The sequence below is a fragment of the Aegilops tauschii genome, chromosome 1, assembly GCF_002575655.3.
Source record: "Aegilops tauschii subsp. strangulata cultivar AL8/78 chromosome 1, Aet v6.0, whole genome shotgun sequence".
NCBI classification, from domain to species: Eukaryota; Viridiplantae; Streptophyta; class Magnoliopsida; order Poales; family Poaceae; genus Aegilops; species Aegilops tauschii.
The window spans coordinates 456,388,494-456,405,142 of record NC_053035.3 but is presented as its reverse complement, the minus strand read 5'-3'; the positions used below and the strand labels follow the sequence as shown (position 1 = coordinate 456,405,142).

Sequence of the window (16,649 nt, the reverse complement as noted above, 5' to 3'; positions counted from 1 at the left end):
CCAACAACTTCACCACCGTCATTACCAACTCTTCCCCCCTCTATGGAGCGGTGTAACCCCTCTTTTACCCACTGTAATCTCTACTTAAACATGGTGCTCAACGCTATATATTATTTCCCAATTATGTATGGCTATCCTATGATGTTTGAGTAGATCCATTTTGTCCTATGGGTTAATTGATGATCATGATTGGTTTGAGTTGCATGTTTTATTATTGGTGCTGTCCTATGTTGCTCTCCGTGTCGCGCAAACGTGAGGGATCCCCGCTGTAGGGTTTGCAATATGTTCACGATTTGCTTATGGTGGGTGGCGTGGGTGACAGAAGCACAGACCCGAGTAAGTAGGTTCTTTGCGTATGGGAGTAAAGAGGACTTGATGCCATGTTATGCTATGGTTGGGTTTTACCTTAATGGTCTTTTGTAGTTGCGGATGCTTGCTTGAGTTCCAATCATAAGTGCATATGATCCAAGAAGAGAAAGTATGTTATCTTATGCCTCTCCCTTAAATAAATATGCAATAATGATGACCGGTCTAGTTATCGATTGCCTAGGGACAAATAACTTTCTTGTGACAAAAAGATCTCTACTAAGACTAACTTAGTTATTTCTTTATCTAAACAACCCCTAGTTTTTATTTACGCGCTCTTTATTATCTTGCAAACCTATCCAACAACACCTACAAAGTACTTCTAGTTTCATACTTGTTCTAGGTAAAGCGAACGTTAAGCAGGCGTAGAGTTGTATTGGTGGTCGATAGAACTTGAGGCAATATTTGTTCTACCTTTAGCTCCTCATTGGGTTCGACACTCTTACTTATCGAAAGAGGCTACAATTGATCCCCTATACTTGTGGGTTATCAGGGCGTGATCAGCATACCAATGCGTCAGCACTTCCTGCTCAGCAAACCAACGCGTTGGCACGACCTCCTCAGCACACCGACAAGTTGGCACCACCTGCGCAGAAACCCGACATAGCTTCAACGCATGGTCAGCAGTCCAATGCCTCTGCTCCTACAACCCAGTAGTCCGTCATAGCAGCACCGCCAGCTCAGCGGTCTGGCATAGATAAACCGTTTGCTAAGAAGTCCGTCCAAGCTTCACCGTCTGCTCGGCAGTCTACCTTGCAGGCAACCAGACGTTCTGCTAGAAATGCTTCAAGTACCAAGAAGGAAGTGGCCGAAAAGGCTACAACCACGACCACAAGGAAGGGCAGCGGGAGAGTGAAGAGGAAAGAGAACGATTGCCTCTTACTTAAAGCACTCATCGCCCAGAACCAAATTAACAGCAGCTTGTTCAAATCGGGGAGTAATATTATTTCTGACGCCATGGATGATGAAGAAGTAGAATTGTTGCTTGCTAAAAGTAAAGCAGACGTACTTGAAGCACACAATTACGTCCATGGCCAGCCATTTCTTGTTGGCGAATACTTTGATGAGTGCATCTCCAGTTACCGCGAGTTACATGAATATTGCATGGATCAAATGTCAGCAGGTCATCATGCTTTGCTAGTCCACTACAATAGAGATCATTTCCGACATGATGCTAGTTCCATCAATGTGAGTTTCGAGGACTTACATCTCTTCTTCAACTTCAATGTGCTCGATGCCACTCTTGTTAGATGCCTGGTTTTCTAAGTACTTAACAAACTCTGATCAACTTCTCCATACAAAGTTGTAAATGATAAACAGCTAACTGCATTTTATTCCTCTTAGGGGATTAAACGCGTGGAGAAGGAAAAGGGAGAGTGTGTATTTCATAGATCCTGCATTAGCAAATGGCATAACATTAGATGGTAAGGACCGACGGGACTGGGCCGTTAACACGGTCCTCCGTATCTTCGAAAACACGTCCCATACAGAATCATTTCTCTGGCCATATCATGAACGGTAAGTCAAGTAAACAACCACGCATACACTGATTGTCTTTCAGATTTCGACATTATTCGTAAGTTCATGGCTTTCTTAATATGTAGTAAATCACTGGATATTGGTATTCATTGTTCCAAACAAGAACATAGTTTACTACATCGATTCTCTCAGAGAGTCAACAAACGCTCAGGATCTGACGCATATTCAACAATTCTTGGATAGGTATTGAATTCTATGATGTTGAAATTAATTTGCATTCATATCTGGTTCAATAATCGATGTTGTCAAAATTCATCATCATTTGCAGTGTCCTCGCATTGTGGAAAACTACACCACGGAACCTGTTCAAGACGGAACAACCCGTGTAGCACGAGATCGTTTCTCCAGTAACACACCAAAATCCGTTATTTTCAGAAAATTTATCCAACAGTCTGCAAATACCTTTCCTTACGTTAGTCAAATGTTCAAGCTTCTAAACAAACCTCTTTCTATTTTGTCCAAAGAAAAAATAATACATCTAACACGGGTTAGGTTGTTCCTAACAGGACAAATACATGACTAATTTTGTACAAAAAATTTCAGTGTCCTCAGCAAGAAGCAGGGACCAACCTTTGTGGATACTATGTTTGCAGACACATGATCTCCATCTGCAAATCTGCTGATAGTTGTGACGATCATCGCAAATTAGTACCGGTAAGTCTATCTTAATTAATATCTTCTACTCCACTCCTATGGCACATTCTGATCTTAAAAATACTGCAGCTCATCTTAAAACCGAGGACCCCTGAACCACTCTCGGCTGGTGAATTGCTGATGGTTTGGAGATTTATCAGCGACTTCTTCCTGGATCACTACATCAATCCTACTGGTGATAATGAAGATTTCAGCATGCGTTCTCCTGAAACGTTGAGTAAGAGTTAGCCACTAAACATATAACGCATGGATCCATTGTTTTCCATCTGATGAGGTCTTCGTATTTCGAACACTATGATTAATTATGTAATGCACATATGTGTGGACAAATCATTGGAATTTAGCTACCATATGTTCAATTGCATTTGTTGCGAAATCTGATGAATGTTCTTCCTATGGACACTATTTGTTCAATTGAATATTGTGGCGAATTTGCTTTTGCCGTGCAGATTCAAAATGGGATAGTTTTTATTTGTTCAATTGAATATTGTGGCGAATTTGCTTTTTGCATGCCAATTCAAAATGGGATATTTTTGTTTTAACTTGGCAATTACTCTGCACACGGTTCAACTAAATGAGTGTGTGCGATCCACATCGGAAAGCATACATCAATCGTAGCGGAACCGTCGGTGATACACAGCAGATCGCACACGATTTGCAGCGCTACTACGTGTGCGTAGGTTCTCCGGAACCGTTTGTGATATCGCGTTACCGCACACGAGAACTGGGAGTAAACCGTGCCCAATGAAAAATAATTTTTTCAGGAAACTTGTGGGATCCCAAACGAAAAGCACACGTCACTCTTGCGGAAACCGTCGGTGATACCTAACAAATCACAAATGGTCTACAACACCTTAATGTGTGCGAAGGGGCTCCTGGACCGTTTGTGATAGAACATTATCGCAGACGGTAATTATTGGAAAACGTGTGCGATGGAGTTTAGCATGGCAGACGAGTTACGCAGAAAACTCGTGTGCGATGGGGCACAAATCACACACAGTTCATATGTTGGCCCCTGTGCCTTACATACTGTTTCCCAAACGGTTCGTTACAACATACCGTATGGTTTCACTGCGTCATTAGAAATGCTTAATCACCGATACCACACGTGCGAAAGAATTTAGTGTGTGCTGCATCGCCACACGATTACATTTTGGAAGGCCTCTGGATCACTGCTCCATATCCCCGACGGTTTCTAGGTCGTGTGGTAAGGACACCCTATCGCACACACTCACTTGGCGACGGTTCCAAATGCCGTCGCGGGAAGGGGTTAGAAACCGTTTGTTTAGGACCGACGCGCACCAGTGTGCAGGCAGGAGTCGGTCTACTAATCTTGGACGTGATGCCTATGTAATGATCATTGCCTGGATATCGTTATGATTATTTGAAGTTCTATCAATTTCCCAACAGTAATTTGTTTACCCACCGTTTGCTATTTTTCTCAAGAGAAGCCACTAGTGAAACCTACGGCCCCGGGTCTTCTTTCTCATATATTTTCCTTGCGATCTATTTTTCCCTTTGCGTTTTTATTCAGATCTATTAAATGAAAAATCCAAAAATATCTTGCTGCACTTTATTTTATTTGTGATCTATTATTTCAATCTATTATAATTTTCTCCCATCATCGTGCCTTCTGGCGCCGTTACCCGAAAGGGATTGACAACCCCTTTAACACGTCGGGTTGCGAGTGGCTGTTATTTGTGTGCAGGGGATGTTTACGTTTTGTTGCTTGGTTCTCCTACTGGTTCGATACCTTGGTTTCTACTAAGGGAAATACCTATCGTTGCTGTGCTAAATCATCCTCTCCTCTTGGGGGAAACACCGACGTAGTCTTGGCAAACATCATCAAGGGAATTTCTGGCGCCGTTGCCGGGGAGCACCAAGTCAAGATCGTCTCCCGGCCACGTGCCTTTCTGGCGCCGTTGCCGGGGAGGATCTTCAACATATACCAGGTTCCTAATCACAAATCTCATCTCCTCGCAATTTACATTATTTGCCATTTGCCTCTCGTTTTCCTCTCCCCCACTTCACAAAATTTGTCATTTTTATTCGCCCTCTTTTTCGTTCGTTGTTTTCTCGTCAGATCTCTTGTTTGCTATCTTTTCTAATGTTGCCATGTGCCTTTTATTTGCTTGCATCTTCGCTTGCTAAAAATCTATTGTTATGGATCCTCATCCACTTGCTAATCTTTTCAACAGATCCAATTATGACAAACCAATTGCTAGTGAATTGAGTGCACTAGATTATCTTTATGAAGTTTTGCTTGAGATTCGTGAATCTAAAAATTGTGATGAAGAAACTTATGAAGTGATTCATGATAGCTCCTTGAATGAAAAGCATGATTGCAATGATTTTACTATAAATTCTATTAATGTCAATTGTGCTAATGATATGCAAAACCCGAAGCTTGGGGATGCTAATTTTGATATGTCCACTACTTATTGCAATGATCATGATTGGGGTGATTCTTATTAAGATTTTGAAAATTTATTTAAGCCTCATGATGAATATGTTTGCGATAATATTGAAAGTGGGTTTGGAAGAGTGTCAACTCTAGGTAATAATGATCCCACTACTTTGGAGTATGTTCAATCTTATGATTTTTTTTATAGAAGTGGCCTTGGAGAGGTCATGACTTTATTTGATGATAATCCCACTATTTTGGAAGAGCGTCAACTTTGCATGCATGTGGATCATGAAGAGATTATTTTTTGTGATAGTTATATTATTGAATTTTATTAAGATCCTACATATAATTATTATGAGATAGGAAAATATGGTTGTAGAAATTTTCATGTTGCTAAATTACCTCTCGTTATGTTGAGATTGCTATTGTTTCTTTCTTCTTCCTTGCATATGCTAGATATTTCTTGTCTTGATGATTTGTTTGCTTATAAAATTCCGATGCATAGGAAGTATGTTAGACTTAAATATGTTTGTCATATGTTTCATGATGCTCTCTTTGTGTTTCAATTCTTATTTTTCATGTGAGCATCGTTGAAATCTTATGCCTAGCTAGGGGCATAAAACGGTAGCGCTTGTAGGGAGGCAACCCAATGAATAAAATTTATTTTTTTCCTTTTGCTTTCTGTTCTTGAGCGTTTGCACAATTATGCTACTGGTATGATTGTGTTTTTTGTCTTTTAATTAGTGGTTGTGCCAAGTAAAGCCTTTAGAATCTTCTTGGGTGATTTTTGTTTGATCTTGCTGAAAAAAGCAGAAAGTATGCGCTCGCGAAAATATTTATCATTTTTAACCAGAGAGCGCTAAAATACCAATTCCAACTGCAGTAGATCAATATACTTTTTTTCCTGGTCGTCCTAATTTTTTAGAATTTTTGTAGTAACAGAAGTATTCGAAAGTGTCAAATTACTACAGACTGTTCTGTTTTGACAGATTCTGTTTTCTTTGTGTTGTGTGCTTATTTTGATGGCTCTATGGTTTTCTTTGATGAGTTTTTGCCATAGAAAAGTTGGAATACAGTAGATATAATACAAAAACAAAATATGAATTGGTTTAACACAACACTTACAGTAGTGGTTTGCTTTCTTATACTAACGGATCTCACGAAGGTTTTGTTGAGTTTTGTGTGATTGAAGTTTTCAAGTTTTGGGTTATCTTACGATGGATGAAGGAAGGATGTAAGAGCCTAAGCTTGGGGATGCCCCGTCATCCCAAGCTATTATCCAAAAATGAGCTAAGCTTGGGGATGCCCCTGAGTGGCATCCCTGCTTTCTTCCAACAACTATCGGTATTTTACTCAAGACTATATTTTTATTCGTCACATGATATGTGTTTTGCTTGGAGCGTCTTGTATGATATGTGTCTTTGCTTGTTTTATTTTGTGTCTTAAGTCATCAATCCTTGCTGGACATACTTATTTGAGAGAGCCAAAATTATACCATGACTTGCTAGAATTGCTCTATGCTTCACTTAAATCTTTTATGAGCTAGGACTTGCTCTAGTGCTTCACTTATATCTTTTTGAGCATGGTGTGCTTAGTATTTTTTGAAGAAATGCTCTCTTGCTTCACTTATATTTATTTGAGAGTTAGTAAAATTTTAAATAAATTCTCTCTTGCTTCACTTAAATTATTTTGAGAGAAAGAAAATTTGTTATGCTCATGATCTGCACTTATATTTGTTTGAGCTTATGAAAAGCAACACATGAAAATTAGTCCCAAAGTGATAGATATCCAAGAAGGATAAAGAAAAGAAAATGTCATGAAGATCATTGGACAAAATAAACTTGATTCTTAGTAATAGTTTGAGATATGATGATGTGATATGTGAGTTATGTTGATGAGTAATTGTGCTCTAGTAAGAATATTGGTGTTAAGGTTTGTGATTCCCTATGAATGCACGAAAGTCAATAATCATGCAATGAAAATTATATCCTACTTGTGGTGCAATATTCGGTGTTACTTATGCTTAATGCTTGCTTCACGAAATTATTCATTTCTTGGTTGGTCGCTTCTCAATCTTTTTGCTAGCCTTCATTTTGCACCAAGTATGATCTCTACTTGTGCATCCAAAATCCTTTAAACCAGTTTTACCACATGAGTCCACTATATCTACCTATATGCAGTATTCTTTTGCCGTTCTAAGCAAATTTGCATGGGCCATCTCGAATTTTCAAAATAAACGTCTCTGTTGTGTGTTAGTTTCGCTCGTGGAACGGTAACAAGTGGCTAATATTTTCCATGCTGGATGTGTTATTCTCAAGATGAGTGTTTATTCACTTGTCATTAGACGAGAGTAAGGCAAAGGTTTTAGGAATACCCAGTCCCGAAATGCAAAAATGAATTTACTTTATGTTGTCAAATAATAAATTCCTTGGAAAGTGTTGGTATGGAAGGCACCCATGGATATGGCTAGCCATGGAAAGTGAAAGTATGGTGGAAAAAGGAATAAACTTTATTTTCTGTTTGGGAACCGCCTATGGCATATCTAGCATGGAAAGTGTTCGTAGCTCTACGTCGTTTTCGTTAGTGGGATGGATACACCTCCCAAAATGTTTTTATGTCAAAATTTTCGTTTTGAGCTCTGGCACCTCTACAAATCCCTACTTCCCTCTGCGACGGGCCCTTCTATTACTTTATGCATTTTTTATTTTTGAATTTGAGTCTCCATCTTCTCTTACAAAAGCACCAACTAAGAGGCAAAATGATCATACACTACTGCAGGATGCTGCTAACGCGACACTACGATCAGAGACCCTTCGAGAAACTGTGTGCGATGCAATAATCGCAAACGGTGCTGTATGAAAACCGTCAGAAATGTGTAAAACGTTTGCGATGACGGATGCATCAGACACGGTTCAGGTTTTAGTTGCGTGTGCGATGAAGGGCATATGGTTCAGTTCAATTAACTATTTATGATGAGGAGGAACAAAAGAAACAGGCAGTCAGATAAAGCCGTGTGCGATACACAGCATACGGTTCACTTGGATGAACTGTTTGTGATTAGGCAACACAAAAGAAACAGTCAGCCAGATCAAGGTGTGTGCGATATACGGCATGCGGTTCACTCGGATGAACTGTTTGCGTTGACACAAGAGAACAGAAACGGTTCAACTAAACAAGACGTGTGTGTTGTGCGATGGGATTGCATAGAGGACAACATATATATATATATATATATACACACACACACACACACACACACTTATAAGGACATGCTTGCATAACCAAATTAAACATCCACTTACATAGGTGGCTACTACAACCATGGCATTTGCACACACCAAAGTAAACTATTACATGCATAATTACATAGGTGGCTACTACACACATGACATTTCCACACACCAACAATAAACTAAACTATATATTACATGCATGATTAACTAGCATAAATGATCATCTGATCATCATATACTTCTTGTGACGCTTGCTCTGCTTGTGGCTCGATCCGGGCTCGTTGATTTGGGTAACGAGGCACTTCCTCATGTCAACGATCCGCCTGTGCATCTCGTAGCATGTGTACACGCTCTTGGCCGCAAACCTGAGGTGAGGTTCATCCAGTTACCGCATCCAGGCCTTGTGCAGGGATACGGGACTTGTTCTCTGGGCATCCTACTTCATCTTTTCGTAGTAGGGGTCGATGATGGCCGAGGCGAGTTCGACCAGGGAGTCCTGCTTCGTGCTGCCCCAGACCGTGTAGTGGTCACGGGTTTCAACAAGGCTCTTGCAGGCCAAGCCCGTAACACTAAGCGCTTTTACATCGTCTTTGGTTTCCACCGTGGCGAACTGGTAGTCGGTGCTGTTGACAAACCTGTTGAAACGGTCGCAAGGCTCTGTGGCCATGCAGTAGTGGTAGATGAGGACATGAATGGCGCACACACAACTGGGCGACGGCAACCTTCTGATCTATGCCGGGACGACCGGCGGTGTACTGGAGGTTGATGCCGACCACCTTGTACTTGTCTACAGCAAGCAACTGCTCAACGATGTTGATGTAGTCGTCCACCACGGCCGGGTCGATGGTGTACACCACCGAGAGATCCGTCTCCCTCGCGTGGGTCTCCACTCTATGCTTGCCAAACTCCATTGGAGCGCCGCCGGACATCCCCTCTCTATGTGCCGTCGTGGGTGTGCTTGTTGTGTTGTGGGGCGCGATCGAAAGGTTGAAGAGACTAAGGTTATAATGGCCGAGGGAAGTAAAGGGGAAGCCGGACGGCCAGGAATATCGGCAGGCCCTGATGGCAGTTCTAATTTGCAGCACGTAATTAACTCCATCGTGCCGCATGTAACTGCATCGCGTGGCAACGCGCGCGGCGCAACCGCATGCATATGGGGGCCCTGACGTGATCGTGTGCACGCCCAACCGCTGGCAGAGCGCGCGCGGAGGGACGCGAGCAGAGCGCTCCGCGGTCGCCTCCCTATATATATAGCAGTTGAACGCGCAAGGAAAAGCTGTCCATAAGCCGAGCACGTCGACGGACGCGAGCAGAGTGCGCCGCGGCGCCTAACGGCGAGCACAGCACGCTCCGGCACCTAACGGCGGGATAGACCTTTATCCAAGCCAATCAACATGTGTTCAAAAAACAAAAATTATCAAAAAGTAACGAGATAGACAATGGCAGCACAACTTATAAATTGACGGATGGAGTACTAGTTACAGTGATGCATATAATTAGGCAAGAAGAAAGATGCATCCATCAACGTACGACCTCCTCCTCCTCAACTCAGTGCGCCGGGCCACCGACCAGCGGCTAAGGAGCGGCGGCTTTTGTGGCGAGGTCAAGGTGCTTCTCAACAATGGCATCCAAGGATTCCAGCCGGTTGAAAGGCCAACGTCGTAGCATCCTCACTGGCCTTGTAGATACCTATGTAAATGATTCGCTCGTACACATGGATGTGTAGGTCGACGGTTTCTTGCAGGGCCACCAGTGCTTGAAAGAGGTTCCGACCATGGAGGCCGATTAGGGTGGCAGGCAATGAGGAGCCCGGGCGTGCGGGCTGGAGGAGTACGACGATGTCGTCCGTGAGCTTCTTGACGACGGTGAACCTGTTGGTGGTGCGAACGATCATCTGGTCGTACTGAGGGTCGTAGCTGGCGCCAACGGCGGCCATCCACCAGCCAGTCGCCAACACTGTGTGGAGACGATCCACGGTGCCATGCCGCAGGCCGGCGTCGTGGACCATCTGGCATAGCCGCTGGCCGCTCGCGCGCATCGCCGCCATGAGTCTGGAGTGAGTACTTTTGCGCTTATTGTGTAGGTGCTTAGGCAAATGCTTAGGTTCGTACGATGTGGTAGATGCATTGGAATGGAGGGGCGCCTTTATATGAGTGCAAACTACATTGCATTCACATCGTGTTGCCTCTTTTCCCGGTCGTCCTCCCATTACTTCCCTCATGCATTCACACGATGCTAATTGAAGGAGGATGCATCATTGGCCGTTCAACATTTCGAGAACCGCTACCCTCTCCCTCGTCTGCATTAAAGCTGTATTGGAAACTGCGCCGCCCGCTGTCAAATCGAATAGTACTGCGCCGCCCGCTGCACGCCCGACTGAACACGCCTCCTCGCCTCCATCTATGCTTAATTACTGGATTTTAGTTGCAAAAATTAGATACTGCTAGTGATTTTTAGCTTCATATTTTGACAAATCGCAGTGTTACAAGGTTGGCAAATGACAATGTTACTAGATCAACAAATGTCAATCTTTCTAGTTTGACAAGTGGCAACATACCCAATATGACAGATGCAAATCACACCAAATTGTTTGTAAGTGGTTCACATGGGTCATCCAAAAGAACCGTTTGTGTTCAAGAGATGCACAAATCCTGCTCTCACTTTGCATACGGGTGTTCTATCTAAAACGTTTGCGATCAAGAGCAATTAAAATCAAGACACGTGGCGTCACGTGAATGGTTAACTGAACGCACACGGTTTGAATTATACAAACGTTTGAGATATTAAAGTGTCAGCTATTTTTTTTCAAAATGCCTTTGTTGGATGTCATTATTCAAGTGCGCCTTCTCTCAAAATGGACACGAAAAATACCATAGTATGTCGGTGCCCTTCCATGATAGCATGCCAAGTTTCATGAATTTCAGACGAGTTTTAGATTTACTAGAATTAAAAAACCAAGCATCTCAATGTTTTGCCGGCAATCAACGGTGCCCTGGTGTTTGAAATTCATTCTCATTTCTTGCATGGGACCTAAGCATGCACCCAAGCAGACAGATTTGATTTTTCAACCAATTTATATTCACTGGAGCATGCGCATGTAGTTCAAATTTGAATTATGCACATAAATGCATTGAAAACTCAGTTAATGCATAAAAATGTCCAAACGAACCCCGAAAAATCACAAAAATTCACACAACACTCCTGTTGTTCTATGTTGACACGAGAAAAAAAATTGAAAGCAATAAGAAGCAATGGATATCGTTTCGTCCCCAAAGGTGGGACGTTCCCTACCAAAACCATCATGCTTGTTGTGAGAAGCTCCGGTTTGTGAGAAGCATTGACCCAAACCTGCCTAAATAGGACAAAATTTGTACCACGGCATGTTCATGCCGCTCCATGATAGCATGCCAAATTTCATGAATTTCAGACGAGTTTTGGATTTGCTAGAATTAAAAAAACCAGGCATCTCAATGTTTTGCCAACAATCAACGGTGTCCTGGTGTTTGAAATTCATTCCCATTTCTTGCATGGGACCTAAGCAGGCATCCCAAGCAGACAGATTTGATTTTTCAACCAATTTATATGCACTGGAGCATGCACATGTAGTTCAAATTTGAATTATGCACATAAATGCATTGAAAACTCAGTTAATGCATAAAAATGTCCAAATGAATCCCAAAAAATCACAAAAATTCCACAACACTCCTGTTGTTCTATGTTGACACGAGAAAAAAAATTGAAAGCAATACGAGGCAATGGATATCATTTCGTCCCCAAAGATGAGATATTCCCTACCGAAAACCATCAAGCTTGTTGTGAGAAACATATACCCAAATCTGCCTCAAATGGGACAAAAAATTTACCATGGCATGTTGATGCCGCTCTATAATAGCATGCCAAGTTGATACATGCACATAAATTTGAATTAATGAAACTTGGCATGCATTAACTGAGTTTTCGATGCATTTATGTGCATAATTCAAATTTGAACTACATGCGCATGCTCCAGTGAATATAAATTGGTTGAAAAATCAAATCTGTCTCCTTGGGTGCGTGCTTAGGTCCCATGTAAAAAATGGGAATGAATTTCAAACACCATGACACCGTTGATTGCCGGCAAAACATTGAGATTGCCGGCAAAACATTGAGAGGAGTGGGTCTGGGTCAAAGTGGATTAGGGTTTAGGGTTTAGTTACCCTGCAGACCTGCACATCAAGCTCGCCAGAACGGCACAGGCTCTTTGCAGGTCTGGATCAAAGCCGATGATGCTAACACCAGATATTTGCACATTACTTTCCTTGATAACAAGAACATTCTTGTATCTAGTCACAACGACAAATCTGCTGCTCTCTTGGAACATTTCAACTCTCCGCTGGGCACAAGGGACAACTAACTCTGCAGGGAGCATAAACTGGGATTATCTGAATCTTCCTCGTGCTCACCTTGGTCATCTTGATCACCCGTGCCACCATCACAGATATTGCTGCTGAGAAGGCCCGCCTCTGGGCCTGACAGTTTCATTGGCCTTTCCTTCAAACGTTGCTGGCACACAATTAGGATGGATTTACAGAATGCCCTCAGTCAGCTATCTGCTCTGAACGCTACAACCTGGAACATGCTCAACACCGCCATCACTGCGCTTGTGCCAAAGAAAGACAATGCCCATTAGCCTTACTCACGGTGTTGACAAGATCCTCGGAAAATTCCTTGCTAACCATATTGCCCCTGAAATACAGAACAACATCTCCATCAGTTTTTTTTTGCGGGTGTATTTAAGATAACTTCCTGTATGTGCAGAATATTATTCAGCGCCATCAGCACATCACCGTGCAAAGAAGCAATCCGTCTTCCTAAAGCTACATAATGCAAAAGCATTTTGACTCTGTCAATTGGGATTACCTTCTTCAAGTCCTCGCCCACGTTGGCTTCAGTCAGTGCTGCAGTGATCTCATCGACACCTCCCTCGCCTCCACATCATCTCGGATTCTCCTCAAACTGTGCTCCTGGTACCCCCTTCTTCCATCGCTGGGGACTGAGACAGGGGCGTCCCCCCTTTCTCAATTGCTTTTGCTTGGAGCTGTTCAACCCACAAGTGGTGGAATGGGGATAAGCAAAAACTCTATGGACTACTTCTGTAGCTAATTTGATAATGAAATGACACTGGATAGAGTACATATCAAGTGAAATCCCATGCGGCAACACAAGAGCTTTAATTCTTCCATTAGCTACTTCAGTGATGTGCAACTTCAAGTAAAATTAGTGTAAATGCCTTACTTCAGAGTTCAGATATGAAATCAAGAGTTTCAGAGAACCTAGTCAACATTAATTTCATTTAAATTGGTAAGAAATCATGTAAAATGATTAAGAACTTAATCCCTCCACAAAATTGGTTAGATTAAAGCTGAGAGCCTCATCCACTGGATAAAAGCTGCCCACAATGGTTTCTCTACTTCCTATACTGCTAGAGGTTTCAGCCTCACTGAGACCATAGAGTGGCATGTAACCAGCTCAGCTACATGTGGACTTGCTACTACAATAGTAACACACATAACTTCCCATAGACTTGCTACAATGTAGTAACAAAGATCCTTCATATCCCATAAGCACATATATGTAGAAAGTAAAAACACGAGGTGATCACAAAAGTACCTCCATATGCATCATAAGTTGGAAAAGTAGAAAAACACACACACAATATTTATTCAAAACAAAGTAAACAAACAAATATGTAACAGCTGCCTAACCACCTAGTATACAGATAAAGGTAGCAGCAGATTATATATCCAAACAGCATAGCTGTGTTTGGCCTCCTGATGTTTTTGCCACTGGCTAGTTTCTTCTTCATTTTTCACAGTAAATGGATAGTTTAGTTTCAAGTAAGAAGGATTTTGTGAAGGTACTTTAAATTTGGGGGACGACGTAGAAATAGCGGCAGGCATTATGCCATGACGTTTTCCCTTGCCACAGCTCGTATGATGAATCTTTTCAAGACAAATTACTATAAAAGCCTGCACATATGGAAAATTCAGCAGACAAACTGGATTGAGTTCCATTGAAAAATGCACACGCACTGCTTAGCACAGAAAAGGAATAACAAACAAAAACATTATTGAGTAATATATTATAAATCACATCGAGTAAAACAGAGATGTGGAATACATTATGAGAGGATCATAAGACAGGCACAAACACACGATGATCAGCCTAAAACCAGTTGAACCGGAGCTGCTGTTGAAGATGCCGTGCCCATAATCTGCTTGAGCGTGTCGTCCTTTTCCTCCTCAGTCCATGAGTGTTGCTGTGTCACCATCTCCCATTCCCAGTGCCCCTTGTCCTGAGCATGCCCATTCTTGAACATGCTGACATGACGCAACGCCGTGCATACGGCCATGACAAACTTGACAAGGTAAATCTGCCTTTCTGTTGCCTCAAAACCAGCCATCACAAACTCCTTCAAGCGATGCTGCCGAAACTTTGTCGGACACCAGGGTATTTCTTCACTGGGACTGGGCTCCTCCATGCAAGAGGCAATGTGGATGTGAAAACTCTCGAGGGAAGGCGCCGTCTCAAAGAGAAGACGGGGCCAAGAGACGTCCCAGGACGAAGGCACATCGGCGACCAACAGCCGCCTCAGGTTAGGTAATAAGACGGATGGTGAGATAGATGGCACGATCCATCTGTCGGGCCCCGTGAACCGGATGATCAGGTCGGTAATGTCCGGGGTGTGTTCAAGAAACAAGTCAAGCTCCAGGTGCTGCCGAAAGTGTTGTCGAAACCCATCCAAGGAGACACCGTGGCGGCGGGCGAGGCTCCATTGCCTTAGGCAAGGGAATGCGGTGGACTCAAAGAACAGGTGTGTGCCCAGGGAGGCCAGACGCTCCAGATTGGGAAGATCCCTCAACCATATTGATCCTATTTCACACTTGTCCACGACGAACTCCCTGATCTGCGAGCTGGGGGCATCCACAACCATGACCATGTCCCTGCCGCCGCAGAGACAGGAGTTGAGGTGCACCACCTGCAGCTGCGGGCACGCGTCGAAGACGCCCTCGTAGGCGGCCGGGGGTGACTCGGCAACGTCTTGCAGGACGAGCCTAGTGAGCGCGTGGTACTCATGCAGCAGATGCGGGATGACACAGCCCCCAAGCTTGAGGTTTTGCAGGCGTGACAACCGGGGCGAGGAGCAGAGGCCATGGCCAGGGAAGGCGTGCACGGTCTGCTGCAGGAATGTCGGCCGGGCGATGACCTCGAGGTCATCGACACCCCAAGCATCCATGGCCTGGGAAATCAGCCGGTTGATGCAGCCGGTGTTGCGCGTGATGAAGAACTCGACCCTGAGGCTGCTGACCCTCCGGCGAGCTCGGGCGGCCAGGAGGCCCTCGACGGAGCTGGTGAAGGCGCGCATGGCGCGGCGCTCGTACCTCGTCATGCCGGGCACGAACTCGTGATGCGCGAGGCGATGCCTGTACATCACAAAGGTTCCGCTGCTGAAGATGTCACGGTAGCGGAGGAGCCACCGCCGGTAGCGCGGCGGGAGTACGTCGCTGACCCTGAGGTCGAGGGCGGGGAGCTCGCGGGGGAGGCCAGCCCAGCGCTTGGAGAGCAGCCCGGCGCCGAGCGCCGCGCGGGTGTCGAGGCGACGCAGGACGAGGAGGAGGAGGTCGTCGGGGAGGGCGCTGACACGGTCCTCGCCGGGATCTGCCTGCTTCCGCGGCTGCCGGCGCAGGAGACGGTCCGCGCGACGCCTCCTGGCCACGGTGAAGCTCGCTTCCGCCGGGCGACGATGAGTAGATGCGGTGCAGGCGCGTGGTGGTGGCCCGCGGCTGCGACTGGATACGCGAGTCCGCATCGACGCCGGAACCTCCTTGGGTACGGGGATGAGGGCGGCGGTGGCCGGAGAAACTCAGCCCGGGATCGGAGTAGGCACCGCCGGCGAGAAGGGGGGTTGGGGGATTTGGGGGAATTGAGCGCCTCTATGCGGACCAGCGTAGGCAATAAAAGAGATGACTTATTTTCTTTTTCTGAAACGTTTTTATTTTCTTCAATCGACGATGTTGGGGCAATCCTATACGCCGCTTATGCGAGGTACGTACCCTCCTATTTGATTTTTCTAGGCAACCTCGCAAAGCTTTATTACGTCGTCACGATGTTTACAAAGACGAATAAAATGCCTTCGTATTGGCCTATCCAAACATAACGGCCAAACGTTCAAAGTTAAAACATGATTTGCTAAGTTGTAAGCATGATAATTTAAGCTCCTAAACTGATGAATTACGTTACAAGAAATGAAAGAAGATGCTTGCAACTCAATTTCTCTAACCACCGACCCGTAAGCCGGAGTGCTCCTCCTGCCAATCTCACTTGCCACAACCTGGCAATCTGTAGCCACATGTACCTTTGTGATGTTCATATATGCTGCAAGATCAAGACCTTCTCTTACTGCCAATGCT

The 16,649-nt window shown here is 44.2% G+C and overlaps 1 non-coding gene across 3 annotated transcripts; it reads right to left on the bottom strand.

Annotated features, from left to right (window-relative positions):
• Nucleotides 1–12,480: 12,480 nt before the first annotated feature.
• LOC109745143 (uncharacterized) lies at nt 12,481–16,230 on the bottom strand. Of its 3 annotated transcripts, XR_005757226.3 has the most exons (4): nt 14,359–16,230; nt 14,100–14,207; nt 13,099–13,276; nt 12,481–12,924 (listed from the first exon to the last, which is right to left on the bottom strand). It is a non-coding gene; the product is annotated as an uncharacterized protein (transcript). The 3 variants fall into 3 exon arrangements; XR_012186996.1 differs by lacking the exon at nt 14,100–14,207 and having other exon boundaries at nt 14,359–16,222; XR_012186995.1 differs by having other exon boundaries at nt 14,100–16,220.
• Nucleotides 16,231–16,649: the final 419 nt, after the last annotated feature.